This window comes from Alexandromys fortis, unplaced genomic scaffold, assembly GCF_014885135.2.
Source record: "Alexandromys fortis isolate MF-2015 unplaced genomic scaffold, M_Fortis_MF-2015_v1.1 scaffold_54, whole genome shotgun sequence".
Taxonomy (NCBI): domain Eukaryota; kingdom Metazoa; phylum Chordata; class Mammalia; order Rodentia; family Cricetidae; genus Alexandromys; species Alexandromys fortis.
In genome coordinates this window covers 8,929,211-8,948,006 of record NW_026067958.1, presented here as the reverse complement: position 1 = coordinate 8,948,006, position 18,796 = coordinate 8,929,211, and the positions used below count along the sequence as shown (strand labels likewise).

General features: G+C 38.3%; 1 protein-coding gene and 1 long non-coding RNA gene across 5 annotated transcripts in view; both read right to left on the bottom strand.

Annotated features, from left to right (window-relative positions):
- Zeb1 (zinc finger E-box binding homeobox 1) overlaps nt 1-18,796 on the bottom strand; it is a 179,527-nt gene that overhangs the window by 137,184 nt on the left and 23,547 nt on the right. The gene's annotated exons all lie outside the window — the stretch shown is intronic.
- On the bottom strand, nt 295-18,512 carry LOC126507816 (uncharacterized). The gene is made up of 2 exons (XR_007593645.1): nt 10,703-18,512; nt 295-10,594 (listed from the first exon to the last, which is right to left on the bottom strand). It is a non-coding gene; the product is annotated as an uncharacterized lncRNA (long non-coding RNA).

Sequence of the window (18,796 nt, the reverse complement as noted above, 5' to 3'; positions counted from 1 at the left end):
ATGGAGGGAGAACACGAGCAAGGATGTCAGGACCACGAGGGGTGCACCCACCCACTGAGACAATGGGGCTGACCTATTGGGAGCTCACCAAGGCCAGCTGGACTGTGACTGAAAAAGCATGGGATAAAACCGGACTCTCTGAATATGGCGGACAATGAGAGCTGATGAGAAGCCAAGGACAATGGCACGGGGTTTTGATCCTACTTCATGTTCTGGCTTTGTGGGAGCCTAGCCAGTTTGGATGTTCACCTTCCTAGACATGGACAAAGGGGGGAGGACCTTGGACTTTTTATATATTTTTTTTGCATCGTCAGGGTTAAATAAACTTTATTGAGCCTCAAAAAAAAACTTAGTGGGGCACATGTGTGTGAAGTATGTTGCACAAACGACTGGATATCCACCACAGAAACAAGCCCATTGAAACACACGTGTGTGAAGCATGTTGCATGAATGACTGGATTTACAGACACACACACACAGCACACTGCATCAATATAAATGTTTTGAGTAGACTGATGACATATGGAGCCAATTTGAAAACCATCTCTGAAGTGAAAAATACCAGCTACATTTTTTTATTTAGTTTAATAAAGTCTGTAAACAGTGACTGAACACAGAATATGGCTTTGGAAATATTCATGCTCTCAGTCTGGAAGATCAAGAAAAATTCCTTAGTCAAAAGAAATGTTAGCACATGCAGCCACCCCTGCCACTCACTCAAAGTACTGCTTTTCAGCAAGAGAGAAGCAGCTCTAGGCACGCTCACTCACTCTAATGATCACAGTCATCATGGCTGTAAGTTCACTTTTAATACAAGACACAGAACTGGTAAGTCTCTCTGAAATGAACAAGATCAGGAACACATGACTACTGTTAGCACAAGAACCTCCTATTTCTGCAGGTGAAATAGACTAGCTTATACATACATGTGATTACATGTAGTTGATCTGCTACATTTACTGCAATTAAGAAAAAGATACCAGAGGAAGGAATATTAGAAATTTCAACATTTTAACATCCATACTAGTATTACATTTTCAGATGGCCCATAAGCCTTAGAAAATGAAAATTATATAATCCATAAAGTTAGAGAAAAAAAAGACTTATGAAATGGAATTCCCCAAAATTTCCATGGCTTCACATCCATTTGTTTTTCACTCTTGGTACCCTATTTTATCATGTGTGTGCATGTATATCTAAATTTTACACATGTAAAGCATTGGAAAAACAAAGATCTCACTATTTCAGGTGACATAAAATATCTCAATATAATGTACATATTTGTACTTTATATACGCACCTGGGCAACAAGACACTTTATTGCTCAAATATAAGAAGATATAAGAAGAAATTCTTTAAACACTGGGTCCTGGAGTTGTGACTCCAGATGGGGCAGATAACTGAATGTGGGAATTGCAAAAATAAGAAGTTTCTGAATGCTCAACAATCACAAGTTAATCTGAAATCAAACAATGGCACTGCAGCTCTGAACATACAGTGCATGCACTTTCCACCGCACATGCCATGCTTGTAAGGCCCTCCACACTGCCTGACACATTTCCGCTCAGATCCAGTCTACAGTACAGACAGCAGCGCTGCTACTGCTCAGTTTTCTGCTCTTCCCGAGCACGGTGGTTTAATTACCGAAAATAAAGACTTTTAAATATTCTCCTACTACGATAGGATACCTCTCCATGTATCAAAATTACCTATCTTTGGAATTCATTATGTTAAGAGTGTTTAATTTTTAAATTACTATTTTTGTTGCTGATGAGTTTTCAGGCTTGGGATTGGACTAGAATTTCCAGTGTTTTCTGAAGTTCTCTTACACTTACCTTAGCCATTCTGCATGAGGTGCTGACATGAATGGCAGGTTCATCACTGACAATTACAAAATCAAACCATCAATCAACTCTGAAAAACAATGGACATGTTCTTTGCCCTGCAGCATCAAATTTTCAATCAGAATTTAATTAGTAGGAAAAAATAAACAAGTACATCTATCTTATTAGTATACATACTTGCTTTCATCTTTTATTAATAAAAGAGAAATTACAAGTACATCAAAGAACTCTTGCAAGTGTATTTGTGAGTACCAGTGTGTGAACTGTATGCCTATTTTATATGCTGATTAGACTGGGGTCACACAAACATGTCCCGAGTGCAAAGGAGCTTGAGTGTGAGGAGTTTAAGAAGCCCTGGTTTAGACTTAGTTATAATAAAAAGAGCTGTCTGTTAGTTCAATTGCCACGTCACTGCAGTAACTCAGGTGTTTCCAGTAAAGTGCAGCAAGTTTCTCTCATGTGTCTCAAAAGAACACTCATCAGGCAACATCTAAAATCACCAAACCACCTGTGAACAGTGCTGAACCAGTCACTGCTGTCATATATGCCACACTCACCATCGTCAGCCTCTACACCAGCAAAGGCTACAAAACCCACAGGACATGCAACATTTTGGTATCTATCATTTTAAAAGACAAAAGATTATCATATGATACCAAAACCACATGTGCACATAAGGCATTTTACTTATATTCTGTTTGTTCACAAAGTTACAACCTCAGTGTTATATATGTCTGTGTGTCTATACTGGTATATGCATATGTGTGTATAGCTCAACAGAATTAGTTCAATGTTAGAACTAGATTAAATAGAAAGATCACAAATATATATGCAACACATTGCTTATACCAATACCATATTATCATTGACAGTAAGAAGCAGAAATTTCCTTTTAAAATCTGGTGGGTTTTGTTGTTTTGAAAAAGGGTTTCAGTCTAGACAAGGCTGGCTGGCAACATTCTGTATACACCTATGCAGGCCTAGAATTCACTGTAATCCTCTTGCCTCAGCTTTCTGAGTATTGGGATTACAGACATGAACCACCACACCTGGCAAAACTGGAGTTTTAAAAGTTCAGTAACAACCTAACTTCCTTCTCCAAAGCACATGCGACCAGTCCAGAAGCCTACAGTTATTCCCCAGTATGCCCACTGCTCAGGAGCACATAAAAACAGAAATAAGGGTGTTCTGAGTCAATAAAGAATTCAAGAAAGGTACTTATTTAATCCCTTCTTGGGTAGAGAGTAGCAAAACATTTTATGCAAAACTTCTACAAATAAACAAGCATCAGTATTTGAACACTTACTATACATGGTAAGCTCTGCTCAGAATTAAGGGAATGGGGCATAACACATTATGTCCTCCTAGAATCTCAAAATTTCCATGTTTTTAGGTACTACAGAAGCTTATTTCAGTTCAACAAGAAATATGAACCAGAAGAATAGAGAAGAGATTTGTTAGCAGTATTAACCAAGAGAGACATAAGGAAGAGCTTTAGTTAGGGACAACAGGAAAGACATCATCAAGATCTTTGGTAGGCGTTAAGACAACTAACACTTTTACATGCAGGAAAACTACTTTGAAGTCAAAGAAGGCAAGGTGGCATAAAACAGAAGTGTGGAGGAACTGTAGATATTTCAGCATCATCACACACTGGGTGTCTGCCAACCTGAAAGGATGCTCTCTTCACTCTCAGCGTGAACACCTAGTGAGGTACTCGGGGAGATTATGTCAGCTGGTGTCTGGATAGACTATCATTCTGATAGTAGTGAGAGATGGGAATCCAAAGTATCATTAAAATTTATCAACTGATTATAGAGATAAAACAGGTAACAAAGATGACAAACTTTGAAGGCTTTCTTATTTTTCTGGCAACTTCCTACTTTATGCTGGTACACCAGGAGAAAGGAAATGGTAGACTGTCAAATGTGGCTTTAGTTGTAGTCACGGAGACTCCGAGTAGCAAAGAACTCAGCTGTGGCATTAAAGGCAGAGAGGAGCTAGAGCAAAGGCTCGGAAGTGGGGACATGTGAAACAGTCCTCAGATTTAACAGTGCTCATTTGTGGGACAAAGCAGACAGCTCCCAAAGTACCTTTTAAAATACATGTTAAAGGTCCTATTACTGAGAATAAAAGGCAAAACAGTTTAATACACAGAATACCTAGAAAATAATGGCAAACTAGTTTAAAGCTAAAAAAATGCCTACATTTACATATGTGAAGGCAATCACCAAATAATGGGGGAATACAGAACCCCAATAGGCCATCTCTTGTCACCAAACCAACCTTCCAGTACCAGGCCTGGGTTACATTTAATTGAGTTATTAGTCAAAAAGGTCCCATGGGAAACCCCAAACAACCCAGGCTGCTGCCAGGACTATAGGTTTCTCTCCATAAACTGACAGCAAGGCCCCACTGCTGAAGATAACACCTACACAACTCATTGAACAGAAATTGAGCTGGTGTCTACATAGAGCCTTCACCCATGTCTTAGTGTCTTTGGTACAGGGAGGTATTCTGTACTCTAGTAAAAGAGAAACATAAACAGCAACCCAAACCCAAACCCTTGAAATGACAATGGTGTCCTTGAAAGAAATGCTAGGACAAGTGTGGCACAAAGCTTGTCAGAGTAACCACCTAATATCTGATTTGACTTAAGACCCACTCTGCGAGACGGAACCCATACCAGATTGCAAATGACCAGAAACTGGAGACAAAATGGCCCAGGGACCTAGGGGAAAACCAAATACTATGAGGGGGTGGGGAGGGAGGGAGGAAGGGAACAATAAAATGACTCCTAATGACCTACTATACTCATTAATCAATGCCTTGCTCAGCCATCCTCAGAGAAGTTTCCTCCTGCAGCAGATGGGAAAAAATACACAACCAGAGAATATGCAGAGACCCAGAGACCTTGGAACAGTCAGTTCTAAATGGGAAATCTCCATCAAATCCCTCCCGTGATATAAAGGAATCCTGCAAAAGAGGAGGCAGAAAGAGTATAGGAGCCAGAGGAGATGGAGGATACCTAGAAAAAAAAAAAAAGGTCTCTAAATCAACATAATCAAAACACATATGAATTCACAAAGACTGAGGCAGCATGCACAGGGCCTGTAACAGGTCCTTCTCATGTGTAAATATGTTTGTATTTATATATGTGTATGATTTCCAGATTAGTGTTTTTATGGGATTCCTGAGTGTGCCATCTCTTGGGTTCTTTTTCTTCTCTTCGTTTTGTTCAATTCCAATGTGGTACTTTCTACTTTATTATATTATAGATCTGGATGGAGTGGGGGGAGGAACTGGGAGGAGTAAAGGAAGGGGAAACTATAGTCAAGCTATATTATGAGAGGGGGAAAAACTATTTTCAGTAAAAGAAACACACTCTCACACACAAAAGATCTCAAATTAATACCTAATGATGTACCTCAGGGCCTTAGTAAAATGTCAGATTTCAAATAAACAATCTAGAGTTCATTAAATTATGCACAACAAATATGTTTTGGCAACCAAATAATGTAAAATATGCAAAAACAGTCAACAAAAAGTTTTGATGTATTTAATGCCAACACACCTATCAAGTGTTTGTAGTCAAATCTCAATTAAAAACAAAGGTCATCTTTCTGATAGGAGGAGGCATTCTTGTTCAGTTAGACTGAACCAACTTTTAATTACTATATCATGTAATTTTTTAACATAAGGAAGTCTTATATCAAAAATCACACCCATGATTTGAGGGCATCTTGCTCCCGGAAATCTTTGTCAAGTTTAATAACATATCCAGATCCAATGGCTCACATCACCGAGGAACAGTTCTAAAGAGTAGAGGTTCAGTTTTGCTTTCCTACTGAAATGCCACAACACTAGCTATATATTCAAGATGCTTATTGCATGAACTGTACATGGAGATAGATGAGTTAAATGAAAATCCACTATAAATTCTGGAAGTATAAAATTTTTAATTTTAAGAAACTGAGTTTTTTCATTTAAAATTTTTAAATTTCAGTTTAATTTTATAAATCCTCAGACAACCAATTATATTACTTGTAAAGTTTTACAAAATTCTAAATGAAATCTGAGATTCTATAGCACTGTATGAAAGTGAAGTTGTTATTGATCTGATTCTGCTTTTATTTTTTTTTCTCCTAAAAAAACTCTAGACCAGTTGTTCTCAATTTTCCTAATGCTGCGACCCTTTAATACAATTCATGTTGGGGTGACCACCACCATAAAATTATTTCATTGCTTCTTCATAATTTATTTGGACTGTAATATAAAAATCTGTTTTCTGAAGGTCTTAGGCAACCCCTATGAAAGGGTCATTTGACCTGCAATGGGGATGAGACCCACAGGCTGAGAATCAATGCTCTAGATAGTAAGGCCACACATTTTATCCGAAGAAAAGGCTCTACTGTCTAACATGAAAATTAACTTCACATTTTCAATGTATGTCGGGTGCTGACTCTGAGTTTCTCAGTACCACAATGTCCACAGGCTGTGTCTGAAGACATGCTACGGCAGCGGGGCAAGGTACTAGCATGCAGCAAGCCTAGGTGGCTCAATGCGCAGTGCTGAAGAAAAAAGTGACAGAGACTGAAAGTGCTCCTAGATTTTTTAAGCGAGCTTTCACATGATGATTAGCATGGCAGTAGGTGATTTAACAGGTGTGATCTTCTGTATGGCCACAAATCTAACACACCTCCATCCAACCACAGACATTCACTTGCTTTGTCACTCTTAGCTACGGAGGAACACAGCAATGAGACAGATAGAGACACATACACGCACACATGCACATGCACATACGCACACGCACGCACAAGCAGACCAGTTCTGTGCAAAGAACTAACAGGGTATTGTGTGCAAATACAAGTAAACAGGTTTAGTTGAAAGGGAACCAAACAATGAGAAGTCAGAGAATGGTCAAAGAAGTAAGCTGGCAACGAAATACACAAACCATTTGGTTCTGTTTGTAATGTCTGTGTGACCCAGAAACTAAAATATTGATATGCAGAAATCTGAAAACTGAAAGGAAATATATAGTTAATTAGTTTAAGATATTTTAGTCAAAATGGTACAATGCAATGAACATCTTCATAGAAGATTTAAGATCTTAAAAATAATGTTTTTGCTTTGTAAATGATTTATTATCTGAACTTTGCTTTTATGACTGAGTCACTGGAAAGAAAGCACACATTGTAGGTATTACACTCTATCATCCATCCATCCATCCATCCATCCATCCATCCATCCATCCATCCATCTGCTGGTGGTACTAGGGTATGTAACAGGGTCTGCCAACTGTTGAAGAGGTGTTCTTGCAGTAGTCAATATGCTTCAGGGGAAGCAGAATTCCTACATTACAGGAATCTGTGTTATATAAAGCCCAGTACGGTAAGCATCCTGTGCCAAGGATCAGTCTGTTACCCTGAGCTAAAACAACACCACACAAGACAGAAGCAGGTCTGAGGGGCAAGGGTACTGCCATAAAGGAAACCGTACTGCTCACAAGACGGTCAAGTGAGTTTCAATTTTTCTTACTTTGGATTTAAAAGAAAAAAATTACACAATTTAAAAAATTAATATTGTATAAGGTTCCTTCTCCACCTCCATCCAAGCATTTGTTATTGTCTTCTTAGACTGAAAGCCACTCTACTTCTCAAGTTAGAATCTCATTGCAGTTTTAATTTACATGTTCCCTAATTACAAAAGATACTGAACATTTTTCATGTTCACAGGCCCCCTTTTGGAAACTATTCATTAGCTCATTTGCTGGTTAGACTGTTCTAAGGGTTTAAGCATCAACTGCTTCTTAGTTCCTTGTGTGCTCTAGACAGTGTCTGTCAGACACAGAGCTGGAAGACTTTCTGCACTCCCGGGCAGTCTCTTTACTTTTATTTTATTTTATTTTAGGCAGCCACATTTGTCTTCTTTTGGTATTGCTGCCTAAGCTACTGGAGTCTTTTCCAGTATGTCCGTGTCTGTGTCCATACCTTTAAGTGTTTGTTTGCCTTAGTTTAAGAAGTCCAGCTCTTACATTAAGGTCTTCGGTCTGTTTTTATGTTGACATTTTTGGACAGGGCTAGAAATAAGGATCATCTGAGTCAAATGATAGCCTTTTTACTTAGACTTAAATTGGACCCATCTGACAAAGAGTTGGCTGTTAAGGAACCAGCAATGACAAATTCTGCTTTTTAGAAAATTATACAATCTATTATGCATTATTTCTGACTTTAAAAATACTGTCATTTCCTAGGTTGTCAAATTTCCCTACAATGATTATGTATTTTAAGTCATTAGTAGGAATATTTAAAAAAACAGACTTCCCAACAATTTGACCTCTTTTTGCTCAGTTATCACCCACATTATCCTCTATAACATCAGTGTTTTCATGGGCTACTGGGTCTCAAGATCACTAGGTCTGAAGAGGTGGCTTTGTTCTCATACCATCTCTATCTTGTTTCTGCTATTCTCTTGCTTTTTAAAAAACATTAAAAAATTCTATGTTTTGAAATTATAACCACTATGTAATATAACCACTTCTTCATATCTTTCAAATTCATGGCCTCTTTTTCTTTAATGGTGTGTGTGTGTGTGTGTGTGTGTGTGTGTGTGTGTGTATGTGTAATCCTAAAAAGCACGACCTGCTCAGCTGGTATAATGTGACTTGTATGCCTATTTTCAGGGCTATTTGGCATTACATGACCAATTGGCCTGCTCTGCCCTGGGGAAGACTACTTCTCCCACTTGCAGCTTTCCCCACATACTGTAAATCTCTGGCTATGGTCAAAGCCTCCTTCCACAGTAGCTTGTCTACTGGTGTTGTCCTGTTTTAGGAAGCCATGCTGGTGAATCTTCATACCTGTAGCTTCTGACATTTCTAGGAGACACAATATCACAGCAAACTCTGTTTTCCTGGCGCTTACAATCTTTCTGTCCCCTCTTCCACAATGATTTCTAGCCCAAGGTGCAGGAGTTGTGTTGTAGATGTACTGGTTGGGATTGAGCTCCATAACTCTGCATTTTGATCTGTTGCTGTTTTCTATAATGGTCTCTGGCTATTACAAAGAGAAGTTTCTGTATGAGGATAAAGGACTACACTTATATATGGGTATAACGACAAATATTTAGGAAGTAGGTAAGGGTTCTGCTGGTTTAGTAAAGTGGCAATTGTGGATTTTCCTCCAAATTCATGACTTCATTAGTTCTGGTGGTTGGCTAGGTTTTGCAGTACCCCAGGTATGATTTTTCTCTTGCTGAACAGGTTGTAAGTCCAAATAGAGAGCTGTGGGTCACCACAAGGTCCACATGCCATACTCCACTCTTAGGGTTACTGTGCCGTGCTAGCTGTGATGGTCACAGGCGTAATAGCTAGGCAGGACTACTGGTTGTTTCCCTGCTTTAGAAACTTGCATGGTGCCTTTTGATACTCTGTAAGCTACCCTGAGGAGGCTTTCAGGACAGATCTAGCCTATGTCTGACATACACAGTGTCTTCTTAAATAGGGTCTCACCTTCTACTTCCAGGAGACAAACAAGGGCAACAGCAATTATCTATAATGCTCTGGAAAACCCTGAGTTTCACTCACAAAAAGTTTCTCATGCCTCATATTGGGGTTTGTTAGCCTATGGCTCCTACAGGGAGCACTATCAACCTAGATGTAAAAATGTCATTTAAACTTTATATATATATATATTCATATTTATACACAAACTTACAAATGTTATAGGTATTTTTAGGTAGGTAATCCTCATGACTTTTTCAGAAACCCTTATCCTCCTCCCTCGTTCTTTTGTACTTATCTGCCCCTTCCCAATGAGACCCCACATTTTCCCATCTCCATGATCGGATCACTTGTACCCTATTTCTTTCCATTACTCCCCTATACCCCTCCCTCAGCAATTGCCCCATTTTACTTTCCTGGTTTCTGCACATAATCTAGATTATAGACTCACATATACAGGTTTGGGGCTAGGAACCCCAGATAGAAGAGAACATGTGATGTCTGTCTTTCTGGGTCTGGGTTACCAAACTCTTTCCTAGTTCCATCTATTTCCCTTATAATTTCATGATTTCATTTTTCTTTACATCTGAATAATATTTAATAGTGCTTATCAACATTTTCATTATCCATTCATCTGCTGAAGGACATTTAGATTGTATTTTCTAGCTTTTATGAAAGGAGCAGCAATGAATATGACTAAGCCAGTATTCATGGGGTAGAATGTTGCCTTTTTCACACACTGATTACCAAGGTGACTGGACCAGTCTGCTATCCTATCAACAGTGATTGAGGGTTCTCTTTCTGCCACACCCTTTCTAACCTTTGTTATGGCTTGCTGTGTCGATCTTTGCCATCTGACTAGGATAAGATGAAACCTTAAAGTCGCTTGACTGGCATTTCCTTAATTGCAGGGGATGATGAACACGTCTGAGACAGTTCTCAGCCATTTTTGTTTCTTCTGGGAACTCTCAGTTCGGACCTCAGGCCCATTTTTTTAACTTTGTTTTTTGAGTTCTTTCTGTATTGTGGATATTAATCCTTTGTCAGATAAATATCTTACAAAGATGTCTTTTTTTCTTTAGCTGTATAGAAGCTTTTTAGTTTTATGAAGCTTTTCAACTGAAAGGCCTAATTCTTGAGCAAATGAAGTCCTCCTCAGAAAGTTCTTCCTATACCCTATCATGGAGACACTGTCTAGGTGTTTCTACACCTGTATGATGGAGACACTGTTTAGGTGTTCCTACACCTGTATGATGGAGACACTGTCTAGGTGTTCCTACACCTTTATCATGGAGACACTGTCTAGGTGTTCCTACACCTGTATGATGGAGACACTGTCTAGGTGTTCCTACACCTGTATCATGGAGACACTGTCTAGGTGTTCCTATACCTTTATCATGGAGACACTGTCTAGGTGTTCCTATACCTGTATCATGGAGACACTGTCTAGGTGTTCTTCTAGTCGTTTCAGGTTTCACAATTGGATTTTGATCCATTTGAAGTTAGTTTTCATGCAAGGTGATAGAAATGGCTGTAATTTCATTCTGCTGTATGTGAACATCTAGTTTTCTATTTAATGAAGATGCTTTGTTTTCTTCAACATAGGTTTTTGGCATCTCTTAATATCTGTGGTCATATGTACTCATGTTTTGTTCTATTGGTATTTTTTATTGATCTCTTTCTTTGGAGGCTTAAAGTTTTCAGTGTAAAGGTCCTTAACCTCCTTTGTTAGGCTTATTCCTAGACATTTATTTCATTGAGGCTATTATAAACTGAAATGTTCAAGAGCTCTTCCTCTGCATTTGCTGTTGCTATATAGAAAAGCCATTGGTTTGTTTGAGTTGCTCTACAAATTTTCTAGGAGAGTTTTGTAATCTCTTTGTAGAATACATCATCTGCAAATAAGGATGGATGACTTTTTCTTTCCCTATTTGCATCCCTTTAATTTCCTTCTTTTGCCTAGTGCTCTGAGTACAATATTGAAAAGAAGTGGGGACAGTGGGTAGCAGTCCTATCTCATTCCTGACGTCAGTGGGACTACTTTAAGTTTTTTTTTCTCCATTTAGGCTGATATTGGATGTACTGCTGTCATTCTTTATTTTTGAGTTAAAGAGAAAACACGGTACTCTCATCTAGCAGTTCACTGGTGCCCCACATTCTACACACTCTCTTCCCTGGGGTTACCAGTTTTGCATTTTCAGTTTCATTGGCTGAACTTGTGAGGTAAACACTTAAAAGCATATGAAAACTCTTCTGGTGACTGTGAATGGCTTCTTGAACTTAGAGTAAAACTATAACACAGCATATTTTATACATGAGGACAGTATTTCTTCCTCCCGTTCTTTTCTTCTGTCTTTCAATATTTATAATTTTTTTTAAAATTGTCTCTTGAAGTCTTTTATAAGGTAGAAGCAAGGGCCAAGTCTTTGTCAAAGGTATATGCTTAGTACAATGATCAGCACAGTATGTTTTAAAGACATTTGATTACAATTAGCAACTAACCCACATAAAATCTTTTTTCAGGATCCTTCCCAGAATGTTGGCAATAATAATGCTGAATGCCACATGGCCACAGTACGGTGGGGTAGAATGACAACTGGCGCCCTCTCCACTTAGGTGATGCTGTAGCCTCACTGGTATTTCCCTAATGGCCGAATGCCACACAGTCTAGGCCTTCGCTGGATCTGACTCGCAGTACCTGATAAAAACAGACCACAAGAAATGCCACTGCTTAAGAAACTGCAGCAACTCCTAAGAATTTTTGGAACTATCTTTGCAAAATGTTTTCCTTCTCGATCTCTTAGTTTAGCTAGGAATCTATTTCCAGAACTCTTACCATAATGGAAAACTGTTTCTTCATAGAATAGTATCTGAAACAAAACTGTTTCAATTTCTAAGTGTCAAATTAGCAAGAACAGAAAAATCCCAAATACCCAGGCCTCCCCTCCACCTTCCATCCCATACACGTACCTCTCTTTCTGATATACAGCTGCTCATTTGTAGGTTTCCAAAGTTCTTCGTTATGCCTAGATTCATTTTTTTAATTTTCTATTTTGTAACAGTAACATTTTATTTAGTTTTTTCTTTTGTAGCCATTGTCTAAAACCAACTTAGTCCTCAATATTATTTTCCAGAGCAAATCAGGACATGAATTATATTTACTTTTCTTGAAGGAGGTCAGTTTCTGCGACTCTGACTTAGTAGATGAAACTCTGCATTGGCAGTATTATAGGCTGGAGGAAGACTAGAACAAAGAACAGCTGACTAATAAAGAAAACTTCTGCTCCACAATTTTTAATCATAGGAAGTTTTATCTTTTTCTGTCTTTATTACCTATGACTGCTGAGGTGGAGGGACAGGTCTCTGATAAAATGTTTGCTGCTTAGCATGCAAAAATCCCTGGGCTTCATTTCCATCACCATGGGAATGGGGAGAAAAGGAAGAACTGGCCACTGGAAAATTACTGTCTTTAATCACTCAACATCTTAAATCCAAATGGCGAGTGATCTGGAAAATAGATCATAAAAACACTTCTGGAGCTGACAGGGTGGGAGTGAGGTGGGGATAGCTGCTTAATAAAGTCACAAGATTGTTCTGGAAAATGGAAAGTAGAATATACTGTATAATGTAGAATTATGGCAAATAGGAAGAGACAATCAAGTATTTAAAATGCTTTTTACCTATGCTTTGTACAACCTGTATGGCATAGTGTGTAAGTAGCTAAAGCATTAACAGATGCTTGAAGACCTATACATTATATGATTGATATAACTTTTTCAGACTGGAACTATCAGAAAGTACTGACAAATATGTATCAGTGGTAAGTATAAAGAATAAAGACTTGAGATAATTACAATGTGTTATCAAAGTATCTGTAACTACTGTCTCACCGTGTATGTGCCGAGACCCCAATGGATGCCTGAAGCACATGCAAGTTACATTACTACCATCCATTTACTCTTGTTCAGTGTCTTTGCCATAAAGACCGTATTTCTTAATGTGTACTATTTACAGAATCTGTTTTAACCATAGGAAAAAAATAAAATAGGCAGAATGAACTCTGAGAAACCTTAGAATCTAGACTTTGAAAAGTACAGCTTCTCAGATGTGGACACACAGGTCACCTTGGTGAAGACCTTTGCTGCTCTGAACATCAAAGCCGCCCTGGGATCTGTGAGGCACAGGCAGAGGATGAACGCTGCAAACAAGGCTTTCCAGCCTGGTGTCCTCTGGTAAGATGGCCGACAGCACCTGCACAGCCCATGCTGAGTGCCAGGGCTGTGATTTGTTCTGTGGAAGGACAAAGAAGCCATCCAACTTTTGGAACACAAACTCAGAATACCAAGTCACAGGGTGGGTCACTGGAACAGGGAAACTTTTGGAGTGTGGCTTTAATCTGCCCTGCATACAGGAAATCAGTGATTCTAGGCTCTTTCATGGCACAAGAGGTTGGTCTGCTGGAGTTATTCATGAAACCCTTTAGTACATCAGTAGAAATTCAGTGACACAAACAAACAAACAAGGTACAGCTTCTTGCCTTTGTCTTGGGAACATTCTGAAATCCCTATCATGTTGTGAGCAAGACTAGCTAGGGAACAAGACACTTGCCCTTCCATGCTAGAACACAAAGAGCAGAAGAATCAAATAGTCAGCCCTCAGAATTCCAATAGCAAATTACTTTGTTTTGAGCCACTAAACTTCAAGGCTGCTTTCTATGCAGCAGTAAGTTTTAAGACCTGTTGATGGTTTCATTTAATTTAAATTAAAAAACAAAACACAATTTAGTATTTAAAATCACCTGCCATGAAATTATTATTATTTCTAAAGTTAATATTAGAAAAATTATTAAGTTCTAAGAAAAGAGGAGCAGTATTTCAAGTTTGAGAAAAGGGAAAATTGGTAACAGACAGATTTTATTTCTATGAAAATGTAGCACTTATATCCTACTTTGTATCCTACATATTCTGTATCATGTAGCCTACATCATATGACGAATTAGCATATGATAGAGCATAAAGCATTGAATTCTACCAAACATCCTATTTTATCTTATTTAAAACCTCAAGGACAAACACAGTGACGAAGCATGGTATATTGTAGAGCCAGCAGAACTCCCGCTCACAAATAGTTATTTCCCTTTGATAGGTTATAGTTCATTGACTTTAAATGTCTGCTGATAAACCCCAAAATCTTATACCATGAGAAGTACTTAATTAACATAAATTTCACTTTCTACTGCTGCTTTGGATATTACATACTTCCAACCAAGACTAGGGGTGAAGTTTATTGATAATGGGTAAATATTATCTCCAATAGTGTTGCCCTCAACAAATACCCAACTAGAATGCAGGGCCCTGTGCCAACAAATCACTGAGAGTCACGAGTTACAGAACAGACAAAAGCATATGGCAGAACCCTACTCTGTGGTATAATGAAAGGTAGGGAAAGCTAGAGCTCAACATCAGCAGTATAAATCTTCAAATTTCTCACGGATTAAAGGATTTTTTAAATTAAAGAAAATTTAAAATCCTACATTATACCAGACATTTCATTTAATGTAGTAAAAGCTTTCTGAAAAAAGTAGGAGAGAACTAGTGGTTTACTCATCTTTAAAACAATTTTTAAAACAGGTATACTGAAGCATATAGAAGTGTTGAGTGCTTTCCTACCATGAGGATTTGAGGTCCTCCAAACTTCTACTGGTGTATTTTTCTCTGCTGCTACTACAGAATACACACTGAAGACATTCTTCATTCTCTGACATGACCCCTAAACTCAGCTAAGCCTGAGGTTGAAATCATGCCCAAGCCCTTCCATATTCACACAGAGCTGCTCTTGGGCTGTAAAGGGGCCCTTTGAAAGAGAGAACGTGAACATAATGGGGAGAAAGGAACTGGGGAAGAGAAAAGGCCTCTTTTGTACGGTATGAATTATTTATTCAGCCAAGCCATGAACTCACCATTTCTAACTAACACTCTATCAGGGCACTCTCAATAGTGAACCCCAAGAATTAAAAGTTGCAAGATTATCACTCCTTAGATAACCTGTAATGTTTTTCCCTGCTTAGGGATATTTTAACCACATAACAGATTATAGTGTACCCAAAATTTACACCTTAATTATAAATTTCATAGAGCAGACCAAGATGCCAACTTTTAATTGACCCAAAATTAGCAAGCAGCTTTCATGACCAGTTTTTAGGCATTAACAAATTTAATTTAGGAACCCAAGTGTAGACATGCTTATTTATGAGCCCTCTTATTTGTGCCCGACAGATAACCAAGCATCTTAAACTGCTAGAGACAAATCTCTCTACCTGTGCTGTCGAAATTTATCTCACTGATAAATTTATCTTCTTTCTCAGGAAGGAAGGCCTGGCTCTTGATCAGCAGAGACAAGCTAGAGTCGGATTTCTCCCACAACCATTAATAATGTTTTCTCTAAATTATTAATAGAGATTAAATCTCCTCTAAATAAGGGCAGAGATAAGGCCCTTGCTTCTTGAAAGAAAAACAGGTCTAGTCTGCACTCCAATGGATGGACAGCCTGCCCCATCTTCCCACAAAACAGTTTCCCTTAAACACAGGAACCAAGGGCCATGAGATGCACGACCTGTTCACAGCAAAGATGCTACAGTACACAGCTGGGAAGGAAGGGCTGGGAAACCGAATGTGTGTTTCCATGTAGACAGGTGAAATGAGGCTTTGACCTCATACCATGCACAAAAATCAACTCAAGCTAGATTAAGACCTAAATGTTAGACTGCAGATTAGACACACCAGAGGAAAATGGGCAGATGTGGCTTGTCACTGGCCTTGCAATAACTTTTTGGGAGAAGTCCAAAAGACAGATGAGAAAAACTTAACAAACAGGATTACAAACTAAATATATCTTCACAGCAAAGAAAAAAATCAAGACTAAAGAGAACAACCTACCAGTTGGTAGAGAACTTCTGAAAATCATATACGTGATAAACCTTAATATATAAAACATAGATAGAATCAAGTCTGCATCAGATAAAAACGTTGAAAAGGAGCTAAAATACATTTCTCAGAATGTGATAGCAGAGGGCAGGACACACTGGGTCGATTATAGCAAACTTTAGTACACAAGTAAAGATGTACAACTTCTCTGTAGTTAAGAAGCAAGAGCCGTCACAGTCACTATAGTATATGACAATATAACATAGATTTGGAGATAACTAGGAAGAATAAGCCTTCTTAACACAAGAAACAAGAGTAATACATTTATTAGCTTAATTAAGCCACTTCATAGTATATTCATAATAAAATTATGTTGCATAGCATAAATAAATATTTATTTTTCAGCTTGAAAATAAAACATTCAACATTTTGTGAATCGATGATCTGTACTTATACAGTGTTACTCTGTAACTTAAAGCCTACAAAGCACACAACTTTTCCTAGAGAGTTACACACTTCTAATCTTGTGCGTCTTTATACTTTCTTTATTTGAAACTATGAGCGGAGAAGCATCCACACAATTTTACTTGATCTCATTCTTGCTAAGATATAAAACCACAAGCTTTATACCTGGAATCCATGAGGTGGAAGGAAAGAAGCAACTCCCGCAATCTGTCCTCTCGTCTCCATTCTTCAACAGTGGCACGTGTATTTGCCCTCCCCACCAAAGAACATGTTAAAAAATATGTAAAATCTCTGAAAAGGTGGCTGGAGTTAAGAGTACTTGGCACCAAGCCTTATGACCTGAATTTGATCATCCAAACCCACACGATGGAAAAAGAACAAACCCTCGCAAGTTGTCCTCTGTTTTCCACATGTGTATCATATCACACATACATGCACACATGATAAAAATATTTTAAAACCAAGGTTTTTTTTAAAAAAATATATTCTGTGTAATATTCCTAACTATCTCTCCTCTCTGGGTACATTAATTCTCCTTACTTCTATTTCTACCCCAGAAAAACCAGGTAGTAAGATATCAGCACTAGTCAGTCTGGTAGACCAGTCAGAACTCACCAGTGCATCACGATGAGGACTGTGCAGTCCACATAAGATGTGCTGCTACCCAGGTACTGACACTCAGGATGCAGCACAACAAAGGTTAAACAATGTTGTGTTTTGTTCTGTTTTTGACACATTTCACATTTGCTGTTCTCTCTCTGTCTCCATTAATCCTGCGATAGGATCCTGGATTCCTACCAGAAGCCATGAATTAATGATTTCAAAGACTATTAAGACTGCACTGTGAGGCATATGTCTAACAACTCTCATCCCAGAACTTTATCACCAGAATAAAGATACAGATTTTCAGTGCATGTATTTATGATGGAGTAGAACTCAGCAGTAGAGCACTTGGCTGAAAAATATCCATGTCGTGTATTTGTGATGAGAAAAAGTAGGTCTAAGTTAAGAAGAAATGCTACCTACCACCAAACAACTATAATGGAGCAATATGAAATATTTATGAAAGTTTTAGTTAAAAAGGCATTTTCCGATGTCAAGTGGTATCTGTGGATGCATCTTTAAGGATATATTCAAACCAAACACATTCTCTTACGTTGAGATTCACACAGCTATGGGTAGAATCTTGTATTTTAAATAGGTGCTAATTATATGTGAGAAGAAAATTATTTACATTCTGTAAGATATACATTTGCTTGTATCTAGAGAAATGGCTCTGTCAGTAACTTGCTTGTCATACAATGTTATGAACTAAGTTGGGTTTCCCCAGGATCCACATAAAAAGCCAGGGGTATTGACTGTCTTCCTTCAATACAAAGAAAGAAGGAACAAGGGACAAATAATATCAAGATTATTTGATAAAGCCTCAAGAAATAATATATTTACCTAAAAAAGTCATATAACCCCTGTACCAGGCATGGGAAATCTCCTTTCACATGGTGGGTCAGGGTGGTTCAGGGGATTCTCAGAACAACACAGGCTACTGATGCAGCCCTTAGTTGACTCTCAGGGGTCAAGGGTGGGTTTCTAGGACACAAAACTTGGATCATTCAAACTGGCTCTGACTTGAAAGTCTATTGCCTGTGTCTAGCCTCCATGATACCAGAAAATACTAGGCAAGCTTCCAAGGAAGGGAAACAGCAGTCCTACCCAGTTGTAATATCTATGAACACAATGGCCAACATGGCCAAATATTCAAAAAGGATACCTAACCTTAACGTGGTATACACGTGTGGGTGGCCCATTCAACAGGAGGGCAATTGTACCTTGTTCTGGAAACCTAACAAGCTTCATGGACTTAGAAAACAATCTATTACCACCAGTTTGCTAGACCAGTATCATTCCTTACTACATTCTAAATCTTAACTAAATGTTAACTAAAACTTTCATAAATATTTCATCAAAGACACCTCTCTGTACAGCAAATGGAGATCATCACAGAAAACCACAATTGGACACAACACAGAGATCCATAGATTGTCAGGAGCCCAGCCTATATC